This window comes from Spermophilus citellus (assembly GCF_964194105.1).
Source record: "Spermophilus citellus genome assembly, chromosome: 16".
Classification (NCBI taxonomy): domain Eukaryota; kingdom Metazoa; phylum Chordata; class Mammalia; order Rodentia; family Sciuridae; genus Spermophilus; species Spermophilus citellus.
Window position 1 is genome coordinate 41642960 of NC_138196.1, and position 22052 is coordinate 41665011.

The following is a 22052-nucleotide window of genomic DNA, read 5'->3' on the forward strand; positions in this document are numbered from 1 at the left end:
TGAAACAGTTGAATATCTGTATTTATAAAAGTGAACGTTGACCTGTAGTTCACACAGAACACACAAATTGACTTGAAATGGATCATAGGTATAAATGTAAGAACCAAAACCATAAAAATCTAAGACAGCACAGAAGAAACTTTGACTTTTGAATAGGTAAATATTTTATTTTTTTAAAAAATAGACTTCTTTTAGGTTCACAACAAAACTGAATGGAAGACACATAGCCCCGTCTACTTCCAACACTCCCACTACAGTGGTACTGGTTACAGTGGATGAACCTACATTACAGGTCATTATCTTCCAAAGTCCATAGTTTATATTAGGGCTCACTCTTGCTGTTGTGCTTTCTGTGGATTTGGACAAATGTACAATGATACATACCCATACATTGTACTGTTGCACAAAGAGTTTCACTGTCCCCCAAATTCTCTATGCTCTGTCTGTTCATCCTTTCTTGAAAAAAAAGCAAAGACTTTTTTTTTTTTTTAAGCATAGGTACCATATTAGAAAAAAATTATACTTAATCAAAATGAAAAACTTTTGGTCTTCAAAATTTCTGTTAAGAAAATAAAGAGGCATTCCACAGTTAAGGAGAAAATATTTGCAAAATGCATACTGGATTTTAAAAAGTCTTACAACTCAATTGTAAGAACTCAGATTAAAAATGGGCAAAAGATTTGAATTGGCACTTCCCCAAATATGCCATATGAATGGCAGGTAAGTACATGAAATGATGTCAGCATTGGACACTGGATAAATGTAAATTATAACCACTGGGAGATGCCACTACATGCCCTTTACATTGCTAAGATTAAGACTGGTCATACCAAGTGTTGTCAAAGATTTATAACAATAAAGCTTCCTTCTTGGGAATGAAAAATGGTATAGCCACTCTGAGAACAGTTTGTTACTTTCTTATAAACTAACATTTGTCATACAGCTCAGCAATTTCATTTCCAATTTTTTACCCAAGGGAAAAGAATTTTAAAAATTAGGTTTTAAAAAAGGTTTATGCAGCTGGGCACAGTGGCACATGCCTGTAATCCCTGCCATTTGGGAGGCTGAGGCAGGAGGATTGCAAGTTTGAGGGCAGGGCCAGCATCAGCAACTTAGCAAGACCTTGTTTCAAAAAAAACAAAAACAACAACAACAAAAAAAAACTAAGAGGATTGGGGATGTAGCTCTGTGGTAAAGCACCCTGAGTTCAGTCCTTAGTATGAAAAAGCAAGCAAGCAAGCAAGAAAGAAATGCATAAATGTTTATTTTTAAAATTGTTTCCCATTGAGTTGTGTTTTCATAGAATATAAGTTATTATTATTTAAAATTTATTTATTTATTCCAACTCATTATACATGACAGCAGACTGCATTTCAATTCATAGGACACACATAGAGCAGAATTTTTCGTGTCTATTGTTGTACACAAAGTAGAGTCACACCATTCGTGTCTTCATACATGGACTTAAGATAATGATGTCCTTCTCATTCCATCATCTTTCCTACTGCATAAATGTTTATAATGGCTTTTCTCATAATAGCCAAATACTGTAAACAACTTGCCGAGTGAGTAGATAAACAAATTATAGTATACTACTTAACAATGAAAGAAATGAACTTCTGAGAGGACAGCATGTATGACTCTTTGAAGCATTACGCTAAGTGAAAGAAGCCAGACTCAAAGGAATGCGTACAGTGTAAGTCCATTTATGTGGAGTTCTAGAAAAGGCAGAACTGCTGTCATGATAGAAATCAGGTTAGGGGCTGGTGGTTTAGGTAGGGAATTGAGTGCAAAGGGCCACAGGGGGACATTTTTGGGTTGAAGAAAGTGTTTCATGTCCTGATTGTGGTGGAAGGTATAAGACTGGATACTTTTGCCAAAATTCATCAAATTCAACACTTAAAATTATTGAGTTTTGTTATGTATCAATTATGACTCATTAAAGTTAATATAAAAACAAGCTCTAATTAAAATGGTTTCCTTAGATATCTGGAGACATACCTTTTCACATTACTGTGGCTTATGCCTTATGATTATATCCTGTTTATGAATACTTTGCCAAATGGAGCATTGCTACTAAATGAGTGTCTAGACTGTTCATCTTAGTTGATGTGGTTAATCATGTTCTAGAACCATATGAAATTGTTGATGTCCAGTCATTTTTGACCTTTTATAAAAGCAGCACTTTCATGTGGCTCACTAATAGAAGAAGTTCTGTTTGATTTTTTTATTTCATTGGAATGACTCTTGGCAATGGTTATATCTCAAGACTGGCAATTGTTAAATTTCAAGGGTTTTATAAGACAAAAAGCCTCAGTTTTTTGTTCCAAGTCACACATTTTATTTTGTCTTGTTTTGCTTTAATTCAGTTCAATAAATGTTTTATGTCTCTCTGCCACTTTTAGGACATTCTGCTTGGAATTGCCATGGGTTGACATAAAAATGTTGCCTTAACCTGAAATAATTTAGGTGATGAAATTAGAAGACACATAGACCTTGGTCCTAGTAGTTCATAAGGGACTGTGAAATACAACGTCTCAGTCATGGAGGAATTAAGAAGTTTGGGTTTTCAAACTGAGGAAATACGTGGTTGTGGATTAGTAAACATATGTACATATAAACATGTTGGAATATGAAAACAAATGGAACTGAGACCAATGATTCACATTGTATGAAAATTAGAAATCTGCTGAGAGCAAGCTTCACTATTAACCTTTTTTAATATAAGAAAAAGTCAGCCAGGCCTGGTGGTGAGTGCCTCTAATGCCAGCTGCTCAGGAGGCTGAGGTAGGAGAATCACAACTTTAAAGCCAGCCTCAGCAAAAGTGAGGTGCTAAGTAACTCAGCGAGGCCCTGTCTCTAAATAAAATACAAAATAGGGCTGGGGATGTGGCTCAGAGGTTCAGTGCCCTTGAGTCCAATCCCCGATACCAAGTGAAAAAATATATATATATGTATGGGAAAGTCTGGAATTTACCATTACTTAGCAGATAACCTCATGCTGACTCTGCCTTTAGTTATTGGTTGACTATGTCAAGTCATTACTCCTGAGAGAAACCCTCTGAATGACTTCATGGCCTCTCATTTGGAGGGAAGAAGATATTGGGAAATGGCTATAGGGCTGTCACTTCATCCTAAAACCTCTTGTTTGCTGTGACAGTGGCAGAGGCCATACTCAGTGTCAGATGAAGAGCTCTGGGAAATGCCTGAAGACATGCTCTAGAGAATTCAGCACAATAGCATGGCCAGGATGGTCAACCTGATGTCATGTCTTCTTGGATCTCTAGGGAAGATCCATCTTGCAGAATGGAGAAGGGCGAAATGCATGCATTCAGCTTCCCACCTGGCACATTCTCTCCTTCTGTTTTTCTAGTAAATAAGCACAGGGAACTGAGAAGGCAGATGGTTTTTGTTTCTATGAGGAATGGGCCTACCCTGGCAGTCAGAGGTGACATTGTCGACCCACAGCCCATAGTCTATTGTCTTTGGATGTCTGCCACAGGAGAGAGTGTACCCAAGGACCCATGTTATGTAAGTGGGATGGGCTTCCATGTTTTGTTCAGTGCTCTCTGTACAGAATCCCAGGCCTGTGTGTGTGTTCCCTCTGACACTGCCTTTGCTCAAGTAAGGATTGCAGCTCCCTACCTAAGTACTTCAGGAGTTTTGGGGGAACATTGTGAGGTGGTGAAGGACAGTTCAGGCTTTGCAGCTCATCAAATATGGCTTTGAATCCTAGGACATCCACCTAAATTATAGAATCCTGGGCAGATTATTTAATCTGTTTGAGCTATTACTTTTTGAGCCTGAAAAATGAGATTAATTACCAGGTGCCACTTAAAATTATTGGAAAGTAAACACTAAATAAGAACTAATAGTCTTTAAGAATATATCTATATCTATATCTCTCTCTATATAACCATATATATATATATATATATATTTTAAACTATAGTCATATAGTAAAATTGACTTCTTTGGTATACAGTTCTATGAATTTCAACTCATATGTATATTTATATAACTACCACCATAGTTAGAGTATAGAATACTCCATTATCTCAGAAAAATTCTGTCCTGTTGTTCCTTTTCCCCTTTCATAAAGACTTATTATTAAGAAGGAATCTTGGTGTACAGATTATTCTTAATTAACATCACCCGAAACTTAGGAAAATCTTTGTTTATGAAATTTTTTTGAGAATTCTGTATGTTCAGAATTCTGTGCTCTGGTAGGAGGAGGGGGTAGATTTATAATTACTTTCTTTCCTCTTCATCCTTTTCTCAGAAGAACTTATATAATCCTACACATTTATTGGAGAAGTTCATTTCTAGAAAGTCTTAATTCTATAACTACTTCCTCCACATTGAGGTCCTTTCTAATGCAATCATATAAACTGTGTTTATCAAAACTATGTTTTGTACCACTTTTAATATTAGCTCCAGACAAGGTTGCAAAATATGTACTTTGTCTACAGAATCTCTCAATGTTTTGAGGTAGAGTTCTTTAAAAATCCATGCCTACTTTTTGGTTCCTTGCAGTGAAACTTTGGAGACAAAACTAAGACCAGCCTTTTGTCTCTTATGGATTGAGCTGTATTCACTACCCCCCACCCACCCAGAAAAAGATATGTTAGAGTCCTAACCCCTGGCACCTGACCTTATTTTGGGACAGAGTGATCACAGAAGTAAATTAAAATGACATCAATAGGGTGGGCTCTAATCCAGTTCTACTAGTGTCCTTAATAAAAATAGGAAGTGGAGACAGCAATACCCGTGGAATGAGAGTATCACATGATTGTGGAGGTTGGGATGTGTACCAGCAAGCCAAGGAGCACCAAAGATGGCCGCAGAGCCTGAGGAGAGGCCTGGAACCAATTCTTCCTCAGAAGGAACGGAGCCTGCCTGCACCCTAATCTTGGACTGACATTCACTAGAACTGTTAAGACAAATATTTCTGTTAAGCCACCCAGTTTGTGGCACTTTGTCATGGCAGCCCTAGGGAACTAATACGTGGTCCTCCAATAAATGATTTTTTTTAAATAATGAGTTCTTTGTGTTTGTGAAGCAAGGACAATTGGTGTTTGATAACTTTGAGTCTTGGTGCCGTGATTGCTCAGTATGTGACAGTGGACAGTTCCTGGTGTTCCTGCCATCATACAGAGACCCCTTTACTGCCACTGTGTTTTCTAAAGTGTTTTATCGTTGTTATGGCTTCACCTCCCTTCCTTTGTATGTTCCTCAACCTCTTCTCCTTCCCTCTGCCTTCCCAGTCCTTTCTCTCTCTCTCTCAGTGCCCAGTCAGCTTCCCCTAACCTGTTCCTCCAAGGTCCTACGTTCTGGCTGCCCAGAGCTGAGCTGAGTGACTTGGACTTTTATTGAGTCCTCCTCCCTGACAGGAGGAAATCCACAATTGTTAGGTGGTTGGTGCTTCTTAGGTTGTGATATGTTTTTTCAAGAAAACTACTATCAGCAGCTGGAAGACTAGACTAAACCCTGCTTTGGGTTTTTTAAAAATGTAGAATTGGAAGATCTAAATTCATAGGGCATATTTGGTTAATTATTTACAAAAGCCATTTAAAAGTTCTTTGATCACTGGGACATCCAGAGTTTGTTGACCTTACCCCTTGCCCATTTTCCCCAGCCTGTTCACATCCTCACCTCCTTAAGCACCTGGTTGAGACGGCACAGTCCATCACTGAGTGTTCAGGTGTACACCCTCGATTTCTCCAGCTCAGTTCTCTTGCTGCATGATAATTTTGATGCTCAAGTATCTGAAGCTGACAAGATAAAAACAACCACATGGAATGGTCTTACCATAAATGAGTCGAATCACATCTGTCAACTCTTGTGTGAATAGTGAGACCGTCCCGCTCCATTAACCTGGTCATTTTTTTCTTTCTGACTTTGTGGGGGGACATTATAGCCACACTAACCCTGCTCCTAGCAGGGGCATCTTCTCTCCTGTCCACTCCGAAGCTCCTCATTCTTACACTCACCAGCCTGGTCATTCCCATCTGCATACTATGAAGGCGTAATAGCTCCCATCTTGAGCAACCAAAAAAATATTTTTTTTACCCACTCAAGCTGTTGCCATGCTGTTTTTAGTCAAGTTTCTTGAAAAAGTGGTTTATGTATCACATTTGCTTTCTTGTCTCTCCTTCTTTTCTTTGTCTCTGTTTCAGCCAGACTTTGTCACCACCCTTTCTCCAGAGCTTGCTCTTGTAGTGATTTCATCTGTGGTAGATGGGCGGTCCTCAGTACTCCCTGCACTTGACCTCTCAGTCATTCCCTCCTTCAGGAAATACTGCCTTCCCCTGGCATTGCTGTCGATCATTATTATTATTAGCTGCTTTTAGGACATCACGCTTCTAGTTGTCTTCTTACCCTACTAGATGCTCTTCCCCGTCTCCTTTTGCTGGATGTGCTTCCTCACCCCAGCATCTTAAGGGCTGTAGGTCACCCTCTGCCAATCCTGTCCTCAGACTGCTTCTTCCGTCCCCTCTGTCTCTGAGGGGTTGGCAGACATTTTCTGTGAAGGTTTTAGGGGCTGCACATGCTATTGCAGTTATTCACATCTGCTGTTGTACCAGAAAGCCTGTATAGATGTCATGTCAATAAGTAGGTGTGGCTATGTTCCAGTAAGACCATGGATGCTAAGATTTTAATTTCATATGGTTATTATATCTCCAGAAATACTTCCCAGTCCTTTCTGTCTGTCTCAGTGCCCAGTCAGCTTCCCCTAACCTGCTCCTCTGAGGTCCTACCACCTACCGTTTTTAACCCTTTAAAAATGTAAAAACGATTCTTAACTTGTGGTTCATACAGAAACAGGATACCTCGTATGTCATGAGCTATCTCCTCCCATTCTTTGTCTTAATGCATACAAATATGCAGATGAATGACAAATGAATCCCACCAGATCTGTTGTGTTGTCCCTTGAATTTCAGACGAACATACTCAGCTCCCTATTCTATATCAACATTTGGATATCTAATAGGTGTCTCATGCCAAAAATAGAGCTCTTGATTTTCCTCCCCTCTGAAGTTACTACTCCCCTGACTTTAACTCAGCAGAAGTAGGAAGATAGTGCACCCATCCAAGCTTTGGAACTGCAGTTGGTGGAGAGGATTGGCAGGGACTCTGGAGGCAGATGGGCTCAGATTCCTGCTCTCTGCTCCTTGATACCTTTGTGACCTGAGGGAAAGTTACTTAGCCGACCCCCGCCTTCTTTTTCACCTGAATATGAAAAATGCCTACTCTTGAGATAGGATGATGAAACATGTGCCTGGCGTATAATGGACTCAGTAGATTATTACAGAAACTGTACTAAAAAGCTTCCTGTAGGGGAATGTCAGAGGAAAAAGGTTTTTAGTCTCTTTTTACATGACGAAACAAGAATACCTTACCAAACTAGACTATAAATGAGAGCATCAGCGATTACAGAAGGACACTCAGAGAGCCCATGAGGTTCCAACTTCCCAGCAAGGGCATGTCAGTAAACTTGACTTCATCTGTGTCTCTTGCCAGTTTGGCATCATTGGAAGGTATTTTGGGTTAAATTGTGTCTCCTTCAAATCCATAGATTGAAGCTCTAAGCCCTGGGACTGCTGAATGTGAGTTCAGATGGAGATACTGACTTTGCAGAGGTAATCGTATTACAGTTGATTCATTTAGGCAGGTGCTAATCCAGTGAGTGGTGAACTCAGGAAAAGGGGAAGTTTGGGGATAGACAGGCACATGGGAGGAAATAACCATCTATTAGCCAAGGACACCTTCCCTCAGCCCCCAGAAGGACCAACTCTGATGACACCTTCCAACCTCCAGATCTAGGTGACAGTCAGTTCCTTTGGTGTGAGCCACTCAGTTTCTGGTAGTTTGTGTTGTGGCAGCTCTAGGACACTGTCATGGAGGGGGCCGGGAGGACTTCTACAGCATGACTTGATTGGTGGTTCTATGCCAACACCCCTCTGTTGTTCTCTTCATGCCTCTGAGTTGTGCACGCTGTCCCTTGTTGCTAATGGAGAACCAGGGTCCATCTATGAGTTGTGGTTACACTCTGGGCTGAGTTCTGAGAATCCAGCCAGTGTAGACCCTGGGAGTCTGACTTAAAGCAATATTTCCCATTCTGTATTATGCAGATTATTAGTCCCAGAAACCCTCTGAGGAAAGGGTTTCCTGGTCAAATTAGTTTGCATAAAGCTTTATTTTATACAGCTGTCTTTGAAAAGCACCAAGTGTCTTAGCATGTGAGAGGGCCCTCTAGTTCTACACTTAAGATGGCGAACTTGGTTTTACCAAACTTATTTGACTGTAGGACCTGTGTGTGTGTGTGTGTGTGTGTGTGTGTGTGTGTGTGTTTAAAACAGTTTTCCCTGGAGTTGGTATAATATGGAATATACTTTGAGAAATGCTAAATAGAGGAATCTAGCTTATGTTCCTTTATAGTTTTTTTTGACTCAGTATTTTATTAATATAGTTGTGGAGACTTTCCTTATTTCTATTTAGTCTTGATTTATGGTGTATATATTTATTACACAGTGTATTGGGGTGTAAATGAGATACAGTAAACTGCATGTATTTGAAATGTATAATTTGGTAAGTTTTGATATAGATATGTCTGTAAGACCTTCACAGCATCAAGATAATGAATGTATCCATCACTCAGAAAGCCTGAACATTTTTAATATAGTTGTACTCATAGCATGGCCTAGTCATTTTAAATTGTGGAGATCTAATCTGTGGCTCTGGGTCCTAGTAAAATACATCGCTCAACTTGGGCCCTTTTTAGCCACCAAAATGGAATGGACTATTTAATAGAATTTTAAATATTAAATTTTCTTTCACTTAGTATGGTAATAGGGCCTGGAGCCATAGCTCAGTGGGAGAGCACTTGCCTGGCATGTGTGAGGCACTGGGTTCGATTCTTAGCACCACATAAAAATAAATAAAATAAAGGTCCATCAACAACTTAAAAAAATAGGGTAATATAAAGAGTAATATAAAAGTAAGAAAAAGAGTAATTGTATATATCTAGATATAATGTGGAGACACCTGAGTCCATTTTCTTGGTTATAAAAAAAAAAAAGCTTACTGTTATGTAGAGCTATTTTAAGAATTAAATAAGATCATGTATGTAAAAGTGCACAGCACAATGCTCAGCATGCAGTAGGCATTTACTAAACAATTTCCTTCCTTCTCTTCCTGGTTTCTTAGCCACTCCCTACCTGTTCATGGTTCCCCCACCCCACTTTGTGTTCAGACACTGGATGGTTTTTTCTCCCTGTAGGTGAAGGGTTGTCAGGCCTGCAGGTAGGGATGACCCAGGTCCATGGACACCAGTTACTCTACTAAAGCAGTTAGTTTGGTGCATCTCAGCTAGTTGAGTCACCTTGGCCTTTCTTGTCAGTTTGGACAGTGGTTTACCAGAAATTGCTGCTGAGGTATTACTGAGAGCAGTGTGTGTGTGTGTGTGTGTGTGTGTGTGTGTGTGTGTGTGTGTGAGAGAGAGAGATATCAGCTAGTGGGGTGGATCAGCAGATGGAACGTGCCCAACTACAGGGGAAAACGTGCTACAATTTAGATTTTTGGTATTTTAAAAATCAACTTGTAAAAGCCACTTTTTGTCAGATAAACAAATAGTTAAAAGTCATATCTATTGAGCTTACAAAAGACTGGTTTTGAACTTATTTTTAAATTACTTAAATTCATTTTATTTTGCAGTTGTCTATACCCCTTAAAATTTTGTCCACATACTACTACCCATGTTAGATATACACTACTTATGTATATCTGCTATATATAAGCATGTTTTAAGTTATATATTCTCATATATTATTACCTGCGATTGAAGGGACTATACCATTAGTGGTGAATAATAATAAGAAAAAATGTACAGTTTCAGAAGGTTTGCAGGTGTGTTCTAAGGCTGAAACATTTGCAATATTTTGACCTGGAAGGTGTCTCATTCTGGAGTCAGAGATCTGAAAAGAATACTAAATTAGAAGCAAATTTGTCCTGTATTGGCTCAACAATGAAAGTTGGATCGACTATTTTATAGTTAAACTATAGGTCCACATCTGGTATTTATTTATGGATCGCTCATGGAATTTCTCTTTAAACTTTATTGCCTTGAATTGATACAGTTCCCCCCCCTCCCTTCCTTTGTTTAATGGGCTGAATTAGTTTTTGGCTTTTCAAGATTCTTACTAGAATTTGTCAGTTTTTTCCAAGATGTTCCATTTTGCATTGCATCCAAAATAAAATAATCAACAGGCTGCCATACACGTGTGTGTGTGTGTGTGTGTGTGTGTGTGTGTGTGTGTATAATGAAATAGTTTCACATTTTTTACTTCTCTGATGTAAAAGCGTCTGCCTTGGGCTGAATTGTAATCTGGGCCTTGGAAAATGAGAACTTGAGTTGAGTTCCCTTTATCACCTAGAGAGTCATGTTGGCTGTCAGCACACTGTATAAATAAAACCAAGAGGCTGAAAACTGTTTTTTTTCTGTGCATCCTAATACACTAATGAGTGCTCATGATAGGGAATCTGGCTCATAGAGTTGAAACTTTATGGACCCCATCCATTAATTCGTTAATTTATTCAAATGTCATGGAGGTTCTGCTAAGTGGCACCACAGTGCTAAAAGTGGACTATGCCAAGAATAAAAGGCCAATTTTATTTTTGAAAGTACTGGTATTTTAAATACTAAAATGTGAGGCTTTATAAATAAAATAATGCCAAGTAAATTACCCAAAGTAAAATCTTTGAATATTGTCTTTGATGTAAAATGTACCCTGGCTTCCCAGCAATGGATCCCAAAGTCTTACCGGATGCATGTGGCAATCATCCTGCCCTCTTTTCTGTGCTCTCAGGGAATCTAGCGGGAGATAGGCACATGCCACCTCCTGCGTTTCCTGCTTCCTTTCTTTCTTTGCTGCCCTCCTTAGAGAAAAACTGTATTTTATAGAGCCGATTTCAAGATCAAGGTGAAGTGAGGTAGCTCTTCAGGAGAAGGCTCAGGGTGTCTTCCAGGCAAGACTGTTTCTGTGTCAGGCTGTGCATGTCACACCTGCTCTGGGGCCAAGAAAAAGACAGAGGTGAGCTCGAGGCAGGTTGCCCCAGCACTGTCCTTGCTTGACCTCACCTGACTGTTCACTAACATGCCTTTCCCGACTCCCATGGCTGATGGTGCAAAAATAGCTGGAGAGGTTTGCACATAGGGGTTCAAAATCTTACTTTTAGGGCTGTGTATGCAAGGACTTTGTGGAGACTCCCTCATTTCTGGAGAAAAGGTGAGGATCATCTTTTAAATTGAAGTTCTGAGACAGGGCAATGTTCAGACCATATAGATTCTCAAAACAGGTAAGTGATGGGCAAATTTGACATTATAAACAGTTCAACTTACTTTCTTATCTATCTTTTTGAATCTGCTTGATGGCCAGTGTTCTCTAACTCCAGTTCAGTTGACCTTGACAGTAACTCACTTCTGATGCAAATAATGACAGAAAACCTAATTCTTTACATTCTTAGTTCTCCTTTGTTTAGATCTTGAGCTTGCATATGAAGTTGTGTGGCATTAGTAAGCTCCTGTTTTCTTCCCAGATGACCCTTCTCAGTATCTATCGCATGCTATCTAGGGTGCTGTCTGCTTTTACCTAGGTTTCTGGAGGTTGTCATCAAGGAAATTCCTAGAGGTTTCAGAAACTTCAGCCTAGTTCAGGGCAGGCTTCTTGTGCTGGGATTTTACTCTTAAAAGGCAAATGCTGCATGATGTCTAGTGGGGAAAGAACATTTAGAACACTTAGCAAGCTCATGATCAGGATTCAAAGGTCTTTAGAATATATAGAATTGTAGAGTAAGTTCTATAGTGTTTATTTTCATTCTGAAGCATCTGAATTAGTATTGAATTGCTCCTTCCTCTTCTCCCCAGCAAAAAAGAGTAAACACTTTTAGTCTACCATTGTACTCTATATTATTCTTGTTTATGTCTGTTTCTCTCACCAGGTGGTGAGCTGCTAGGGGTTACATGCAGTATCTTCATTTATCTTAGTTTCCCACATCCTAAACAATGTTGAGATTGCCAGGCCAAATACAGAATGCCCCATAAAACTGAATTTCAGGCTGGGCATGGTGATTGTTCCTCTAATCTCAGTGACTTGGGAGGCTGAGGCAGAAGGATCACAAGTTCAAAGCCAACCTCAGCAATTTAGCGAGGCCCTAAGCAACTTAGCGAGACCCAGTCTCAAAATAAAAACTGAAAAGGGCTGAGGTTGTGATTCAGTGATTAACTGCACTTAGGTTCATTCTTTGGTGTGAAAAAAAAAATGGATTTCAATTAAACAACAAGGTGTTAATTATAGGTATGACTCTTGCATGCATGTGCTTTTAAATTTGAATTTCAGATAAATCACAATAATTTTTGTAGTGCTAATGCCTCTTGAAATATTCAGATTTAATTCATCATCATTTATTTTTATTTGCTAAATCAAGAAACTATATACAATATCCATTACTTAGAAATTATTTGTTTGATCCAAAATAGGTATAATTTTATAATGTTTCTCCAACCAAGACAAATCAGGGGACTTAGTTTCTTTTATGGAAATTTCACACCAGGGTAATTACCCTCACCTCTTGGGTGATTTTTCATTTTAATGAATAAAACAATTGTCTGGGATCCTGAAACTATGCTGAGGAGTCGGTCTCTGCTGCCTTCTGCCCTTGTTGCCCTTGCTGAGGTTCTCAACACAGTGCCCAGAATTCCCCTTTGTTCCTGGGAGGGAGAAAGGGCAGGCAGGACAGGAGATTGTCTTCTGTTGAGCTGGAGGGTGATGTCTTCAAAATATGCTAGGATGGCAAGCTTGGGGGTTTTCTCTGTGTGTGTCGGGGGGTGTGGGTTGGTGTATTTATGCGCAGTGTAGCTAAATAAGAATGAGTGGACGGTGTTAGCCTCATTTTTATAGAAGGAGAAAATGGAGCAGGCGGGGGGAGTCAGGGACTTGAGAGCAAGGACAGGGCTGAGTCACGCAGTGGCAGCTTCTGAGAATAGAGCTGAGTCCTCCTGCCTCCTTTAGGGCATATAGGGGTTTTTAAGGCCATTTTCCTATCCACAAAGTAAGACTCTGAAATCTGTCTGGGTGTAAATGTTTTTGTGGAAATGTGAACATTCCGACGTTAAGTATTTGGAAGGAAGGACTGTGTTCTTCTTCCATCCCATAAATTTGACTCATTAGTATAAAAACAATAGCCTAAGGGAAGAAAGCAGATCACAGACTTTGCTCTAAGGACAGTGTGGTACAGCTTTACATGGTGGGGTGTGCCTTCTTGGTCCTGCCCTACTAGGGAAAGCAAAAATAGAAAGCTTGTTCTCTGGACTTTGGAACCCAATCGATGTATGTTTTTTAAAAGCATCATGGCATTGGCCTCCATGAGGCCAGTGGTGGCCAGAGAACCCTGTATTTGAAAAGAAACAAAATGATCCCATCGGTTTTGGAACCATTGAGAACAGTAGATGCTGGCCATAAAAACCTCTTTGGTATGTTTTACATAGTCATGCTCAGGCCATCTGTACTGGGCCTGGCGCTCCCAGAACCTTGGCTCCCTGGAAAGCAGGATATCTGGTGTGGGTGTGACTCCCATGGAGCTGGAACTGGTCTAAGTGGAAGCTGGACTTCTGTCTCCATTCTTGAATCTCCCATATTGGACTTTCATCATTGTGCTCAGGGAACACACGGTATTTCTTAGGGATCTGCTTGGTGACCTGGAATTTGCACTTTAGCCTCAGCTTTGTCTCACTGAGGACTGAGACTGGAGGACCCATGATCGTTCTTGAAGTCTCACAGGCTAGAATACTTTAGTTTCATAGGAAGTATCAAAACTTCCAGATTTTCCATTTACCTTAGTTTAATATTATTACAGGTGTTTTGGTCAGATTAACTTCCTGTTTCCGCTTTTATTTTAAGTGCCTTCTTTGGTTAACGTGTTAGTGAATGGAAGGAGAAAAATAAGAGGAAGGGGCATAGGAGTAGAGAAGAGAGCTTTGTTTTCAGTTCTGTTTTGCGACAGTTGGTAAAGAATCTTCAAATTTTCTGTTCCCTGGTGGTTTACTCACACATGAGAACTCCATTTTGTAGTACAACGTGGTCTGTTGAAATCGGTTAAACTGCCAAGCAAATTCGTCTTGTTTAGATAGCAACTCCACGTGTGGAATCTGAAGAGGCTGTTTTGTCACATGCAGACCTCACTGTGAAGAGTTCTCCTGAACATCTCTATGTATCCATGAGGCACTTGTTTGCTGACTACTGGTTATGTGTCTGGGTGAGGCCCAGTGTCCTGCTCATTTGCCAGAATGGTATGCACTTAAGTGACCGCAGCTCTGCACATATTAAGTGCTGAAGCAATGAAAAATGTTGATATTTGAGATCTAACAACAAAATTTAGTTTCTATTAATAAGACCAAAATTTAGTTTCTATTAATAAGACCAACCATAGCACAAATGAAAAGTACATGTTCTTTTTGGTAAAATTGGGCATCCTGAAAACATTCAAAGTTAAATAAAGAAGAAACAAATTGGATTTTTATTATTTATTTAGTCAGTCTGTGGATTGTACTCAGGGCTTTGAACACGCCAAGCCCATACCTCACTACTGTTCTATGGCTTCAGCCCCAGCCCTAACACTTGTAATTTTAATCTTCTGTCATTCATTTACCTCTGGAATTTACTCCCAAATCTTTGAGGGATAGTTACCTACAAAACCCTAGAAAGAATTTGGGATTGTGAAATGGAGGACCCTCACTGTAAGTTAAAACTGGTCATCCGTTAGATAACTAGTTCCACTAAGGGTAAAACTACTGATGGAACTCGATGAGTATCAGTGAAAATTACCATAGCTATTAAATATTTTATAAAAAGTGGGAAATTTTTATTTAATTTTATTTTTTAGTTATTGATAGACTTTTATTTATTTATATGTGGTGCCAAGAATGGAACCCAGTGCCTCACTCATGCCAGGCAAGTGCGCTACCGCTGAGCTTCAGCCCCAGCCCAAAAGTGGAAAATTATTAGTGCAAACTGTCACACTCTGTTAAACCATTTGCATTTCGGTTAATGAAGGAAAACTTTAAGTGACTGTTAACATTTACCAAGGATTGTAGCTAAGAGTTAACAGTTTATAAATACTAGCTAGTTTAATAATTGGTAGTTGCCACCAGAGTTAAAGACTTACACTCCAATTTTGGTTTGGGTTTCTTCAAACCTGGCCAAGAATAGATGGTTCATATAAAAATATCTTCGTTAGAAAAGGCTTGGTATTAGTGATCAGTGTTCCTCCAGATAAAGATTTCAAACTCTGTGAAGCTTCGGTAATTTAATTGCTTTGCTTTCTTGGAAATTTTTACTATCCTGAGAAAGTCTAGTAGCTTCTTTGGAGACCTGGCTGCTTTCTGTCTCCGAGTATTTAAAGGAAAGTATGTTTTCTCAAAGCAGACTTTTCCCTGGGTCACTCCAGGCAATGAGGGCTTTAAGCCATAAACTGTCTCCTAGGATTTGGTTCCCTTTAGAGAACGGGAAAGGAGATAATTTTTGCCCTTGCTAGGAAATGAATCTTATCTGCCCTTACCTGTTTGCAGCGTAGACAAAGGAATAGCTTATTTATGTAACAGTGTGGTTTCCTTTGACCACAATGAACTATCCACTGGGGATGCTCCTTTGGTGCCAGTCTTGGGCTGAAAAGTGACCCTACATTCTTCTTGCAGACAAGAAGCACATGTGTGTCTGCACACACCTGCACACACGCACATACCCACATACCTGGGCTAGTGAAGGAATAAAGGTCAGTGGTAACTTTCAGAGTTAAGTATTGCCAAGTACTGTTCTTTCAGTTCTCTACCTTTCCCATGATTTGGGGAGGAAGTGATAAATTCAATCACTTAGCAACTTAAGAGGAATGTAAATATAATGGGGTCTTGAATTCAGAAGTAAATCTTTCTCCTATTTTCAGAAAAAGAAGATGTAATTTGATTGAACCCAACCAGTTTTGCGTGGGGACGCTGACTTGGCCTCACCTGGTGGAGGTGGTGCTGCGGACAGTTGATTCTTTTGTGCCTGCAGCTGGTGGCTTGTTTCTGTGTGTGCTTTTCATTTGTTTGCTTTAAAAAGAAAACTTCAACATGAGGACTAAAAGCTTTGTCCGGTTTCTGTTGAATAATTTACATATGCTTTAAAAATAAATATCCTGCTCTGTTCTTAGAAGGCTTGTCTTCATCTCGTGACACTTTTTAATATTTAGCTCTCAGGGTTTTTTGAGGTCCACCTGAGCGCCTTTTGCTGTCATGCTTGTGTCTCTTTAGCTCAGTGGCTTTCGTTTTTATTTCTTTGTTTGTGATGGAGAAGGAAATGAAATTGGGGGACTTTTTTCTTTTATCATTTTTTAAGCCCAACTGGCTTCTTACAGATGGAAAGTGAGAGTCCCTCCCAACAGGGCTAATGTGGGTTCAACCGTGTGTAAACTGGGTCACAGAATTCTTTGAACACCAGGAGGGGTGCCATTATGATAAATGTTGTAAAAATGATTAAAGACAGAGTACAGAAGGATGCACTCGGCACTTTGAAACCCTTGGGTGTCGGGCGGGACACCATCTGAGTCCTGCTTAAAGCCACAGAAGCAGGCGATTAGCTGGTGCAGCCCTGTGCTGACAGCGCAGAAACCAGTGGTCCCAGGTGAGTTTCCCAGCGTCCTGTTTGCTGGGTTGCACTTTGTCTTATCTCACCTTTTATCATAGGCTAGAGAAGCATGTCCCAGTACAGGGAGGGATATTGGTATACTGCCTGTTATATGACTTTTTAATGCCACAGCCAATTAATTCCCCTTCTCAATATCTTCATTTTTTAAGCATAGGTGTAATGGGAAGTTGAGGAAATTGTAATGGGAAAATTGTCATATTGGAATCTTTGTGGGCTTTTTAACAAGTATTGGCTATACTAAGCAGATTATGCTATCGATCATTTATTTGACCTTAGACACCAATTGTTTGAAGCAGTGAGGATTGTAACTCTTTTATTCAGCATTATGATTAGGTAGAATTTAGTCAATAAATGTTTTCTGAAGATATAGAATGTGCACGGAATTTAATACAAAATTGGTTTATTACATATGCAGGGAGGTGTCCTCATCAGGATACTAAAACATGATAATTGTAAACATCGGTTGTTTTATTTCTTTTTCTTTTTTTTTTTTTTTTGAAGATGCAAGTTCTTTATTGAAATAAAAAGAAGGTAATTGTTTCTTGCCACTGCTTAAATTTTAAACCTATTTACACATTGATCTAGCCTTTTCCCCAGTCTTTTGAGAAAGAGATGTCCCTCCTTCTCCAAAGACTGTCCCTTCATCTTCAAGATCCCATTTCTGGCCACCTCCTTCAGATCTCTCTTCCATTAGTCCATTATATGATGCCTTCTATCTCCTCCCCTTTCTGCCTCTTTCCTGACAGGCAACAAGCCTGCAGGAACCATCCCATCATGAAAACTGGAACCTTCCCTCTCTAGCTGCTATCAATTCTTAGTCATATTTATTTCTTTTTTTTTAAAATTTTTTATTGATTATTTAAAGCATTACATAGCTCATGATATATCATCTTTCATACATTAGACTCAAATTGTGTTTTGAACTCCCATTTTCACCCCAAATATAGATTGCAGAATCACATCTGTTACATATTCACATTTTTACATAATGCCATATTAGTGTCTGTTGTATTCTGCTACCTTTCCTATCCCCTACTATCCCCCCTCCCCTCCCCTCCCCTCCCATCTTCCCTCTCTATCTCCCCTGCTGTTGTTCAATTCTCTCCCTTTTTTTTCCCTCCCCCTTGCCCCTCATAGCCTCTTATAATTTTATGTATCCTTGAAGGTCTCCTACCATTTCCATATGCTTTCCCTTCTCTCTCCGTTTCTCTCCCCCCATTCGTCTTTGTTTACTGTAGTCTTTTCCACATGCTCTTCCTTCCTGTTCTGTTCTTAGTTGTTCTCTTTATATCAAAGCAGACATTTGGCATTTGTTTTTTAGGGCTTGGCTAGCTTCACTTAGCATAATCTGCTCTAATGCCATCCATTTCCCTGCAAATTCTATGATTTTGTCATTTCTTAGTGCTGCATAATACTCCATTGTGTATAGATGCCACATTTTTTTTATCCATTCATCTATTGAAGGGCATCTAGGTTGGTTCCACAGTCTAGCTATTGTGAATTGTGCCGCTATAATCATTGATGCAGCCGTATCCCTATAATGCGCTCTTTTAAGGTCCTCAGGGAATAGTCCGAGAAGTGCAATAGCTGGGTCAAATGGTGGTTCCATTCCCAGCTTTCCCAGGAATCTCCATACTGCTTTCCAAATTGGCCTCACCATTTTGCAGCCCCACCAGCAGTGTACAAGGGTACCCTTTTCCCCACATCCCCGCCAACACTTGTTGTTGTTTGACTTCATAATGGCTGCCAATCTTACTGGAGTGAGATGGTATCTTAGGGTGGTTTTGATTTGCATTTCTCTGACTGCTAGAGATGGTGAGCATTTTTTCATGAACTTGTTGATTGATTGTATGTCCTCCTCTGAGAAGTGTCTGTTGAGGTCCTTGGCCCATTTGTTAATTGGGTTATTTGTTATCTTATTGTTTAATTTTTTGAGTTCTTTGTACATTCTGGATATTAGGGCTCTATCGGAGGTGTGGGGGGTAAAGATTTGTTCCCAGGATGTAGGCTCTCTATTTACCTCTTTTATTGTTTCTCTTGCTGAGAAAAAACTTTTTAGTTTAAGTAAGTCCCATTTGTTTATTCTGGTTGTTAAAAAAATATGGAACGCTTCACGAATTTGCGTGTCATCCTTGCGCAGGGGCCATGCTAATCTTCTCTGTATCGTTCCAATTTTAGTATATGTGCTGCCGAAGCGAGCACCGGTTGTTTTATTTCTTGCCATATAACCGTTAGTTGTCTCATTAATAATGGATTCTTATTCTAACTCATTTTTCCCCTAAATTCTAAGTAAAACCTGTATACTTTTGAGAGTCTTTATCTTTTAACATATTTCTAAGAAGTGTACTAGAAACAAATCCCCAAAATTCAGTTGCAGATCCTTTCAGGGACTCCTGGTTTTTGATGCTTCTATTTGTGTTGTGATTGGCAGTGATTTGGGCCATGAGTCACCTCTGAGCTCTTGGTTGCCCCTAGCACTTGGAGCTTCTGTTTATGGGCCACAGAGAACCCTGTCTTTAAAATAGCATTATTTCCTTGGGGCAAACTGTGAGAACGTAAATTATGAAAACAATGTTTATTGTCAGAGCATAGAAATGGAAAGAGGAAAGTAAAAATCACTTGTGATCTCACCACAAAGTGGTTTTATCTCCATCTTTATTCTTCTAAAATGCTGTTACCACCTGTATTCCATGGCAAGACTGTGCCTTAATTTAACTAGTCCTAAATCATTGGCTATTTATGTTCTTTCTCATCTAATTTGCCATCAGACTGTGTTAAAAATCGTCATATTGGAATCTTTGTGGGCACCCAGGACTGTTTCCTTAGGGCAAACTGTTAGAATGTAAATTGTGAGAGTATATCATTGCCCAGTGATTTGACTTTAAATGCCCACTATTTGAAGTGATTGGATTAGTGAAGTATCCCTTTTGCTACTTATGAGAAGGTTGCATTTTAGTTAGTGAAGACATTCTGAGTGTGTAACAATTGTAGAGTTCACTGCAAATGGGTTCATAAATGTGAAATGAGGTGTCTTTTTTTCAGGTAGTTAGTATGTGGCAGTGCATATGTCAAGAACTATGAGGAGTCTTGAGATTTTTACCTTACTTAAAGCTAACAGTTTAGTCTAGCCCATCACAGTTTCATGGATGCTGGCAGAAGACATGAGGTTCCCAGATCAGAGGCAAAGAATGTTATTCCACCATGGAAAGTAGCATGAACTTAATGTTTGTACGATTCATTTTCTCTTCCATGTTTCATGGGGTAACAGAGTGGCCCAGGTAGATGCTGTAGCCATTCTGGTTTTGTTTTGCAGTCAAGAAACCCGCGAGTTTAGGAATCCTGAATCTTTTATGAAGGGATAGGTCCTGCCTGATCCTTGTCCTAGAGGAAGATATTATCTTTGCTGTTCTGGTCAATAACCAAATCTACCATCTGCTCCAAAGTGAGACACCATCTCTTTCTTCCAGGGTTGTTCACTATCCATACCTTCTTGAAAGGATGATCCCACTTAAAAGATGTTAATGTCTTTGCTTGGAAGGTGTACAGAAATGAGAGCAACCCAGGGAGACTGTCTCCTAATCATATACTCTCGGGGTCCTTAAGTGCTATTGCTAAGTTACCTTTCAAGAAGAGTATGTCATTTTGTACTCCTACTATTCATACATGCAAGTGTCCATTTCTCCCGCCACTTTGTTTTCAATCATTAGAATTAGTCTCACTTTGATAAAGGATTTCCCTGAGAAATCTAAGCCATTTTTTTTTTTCTGCTGAGAGTGGTTGGTGGAGGGATGTTAGAATTCATTCTTTTTTTAAAAAAAAAAAATCTGTCTATTCAATAAACATTTATTGTTTTGGTTCATAGTAGATGCGTAATTCCTAATTCCTAATTCATACATTCAGCCAGCATTCAAATGTCTCCAGTATATCAGAGGCCATTGTAGGCACAAAAGGAAGCCATTGCTTTCATGGATTTTTACATGATAGTGGTGAGAGACAGTGACCAAGAAGATGCTGTTTGAAATAAAGCAGCCACACAGGAAACCTTCTGGGCAAGTGTTATACTCAGATTTTTTTTTTTTTTAACTGCCATGATCAAAGACTTGATAAGAACAATCTTAGAGGAGGAAAAGCTTATGTTGGGGCTCATAGTTTCAGAGGTCTCAGTCCATAAATGGCCAACTCCCTTCCCCAGGGCCTGAGTGAGGCAGCACATCATGATGGAAATATGCGGTGGAGGAACGCAGTTCAGGACATAGGACATAGCACCAAGAAGCAGAGAGAGAGAGAGAGAGAGAGAGAGAGAGTCAGAGAGAGAGAGAGAGAGAGAGTCAGAGAGAGACAGAGAGACATTGAGACTCCACTCACTAGGGATAAAATATGTACCCCAGAGTCATGCTCAGGATGCCCACCTTTTCCATTCACACACTACCTGCCTTCAGTTACCACAGTGTTAATCCCTATCAGGGCAATAATCCATTGATTGGAGTAAGGCTCTCATAACCTAATCATTTCACTTCTAAACTTTCTTGTGTTGTCTCACATTTGAACTTTTGGAGGACACCTAATATCTAAACCATAAGGGACAAATGACACTCAAGCAGAGACATGGATGAAGTAAGGGAGTGAACAATATTGTTTTCTGGGGAAGGGCAGTTGAGTCAGAGAGAACAGGTGCAAAGGTCCTGAGACAGTAGTGTTCTCAGTTTGTTTGAGGCACAGCAAGAAGGCTGTAAGCCTGGGGAAAGCGATAAATGAGATCAGAGATGTATCAGCACCAGATGGATATTTTGGGAGGATTGGGAAGCCATAGAGGCTGTTGGCTGAGAACATTTTAAATTAAATATTTTTAAAAGCCCCCCAGTGGGTGTGTGGTGACCTGGCAAAGGTCAAAGCAGGGAGGCGGGAGAGAAAAAACTTTTGGAGTGGTCTAGGCAAGAAGCCGTGAACCTTGGATGGTGTAGCAGCAGTGGAACAGTTGAGGAGGGGTCATATTCTAGGTCTCTTTGGAAGATGGAGCTCAAGAAAGACACAATGGTTTTGGCCTGAGCAAACAGAAAGATGGAATTGCCATTTACTGGATTGGGAAAGATTAAGGAGAGGAGCAGATTTTGAGGGGGGACCTCCAAAATTGTATTTCGGACCTGTTTAGTTTTTTATTCTGGTAGTTAGGAAAAGCTAGTATTTGTCCGTGGAAATAAGTGTGGTATGTTTAGTAAGTCTTGGGATAACTCTAAGCATTAAGATATGGAATCTTTAAGTTAAGGAAAGAAAAATTCAGGTAAAGACCAGAAAAGGCCCTTTGGGAGGAGCAGC

The 22052-nt window shown here is 39.7% G+C and overlaps 1 protein-coding gene across 3 annotated transcripts in view; it reads left to right on the forward strand.

Moving 5' to 3' along the window:
* Positions 1-22052, forward strand: part of MFHAS1 (multifunctional ROCO family signaling regulator 1) — a gene marked incomplete at its 5' end in the record, with an annotated part of 95334 nt that overhangs the window by 23931 nt on the left and 49351 nt on the right. Inside the window, one exon of one of the 3 annotated variants that reach the window (XR_014019126.1) lies at positions 7580-7643. The exons of the other annotated variants lie outside the window; for them this stretch is intronic. The remainder of the gene's footprint in view (positions 1-7579; positions 7644-22052) is intronic. 3 annotated transcript variants of the gene reach the window in all.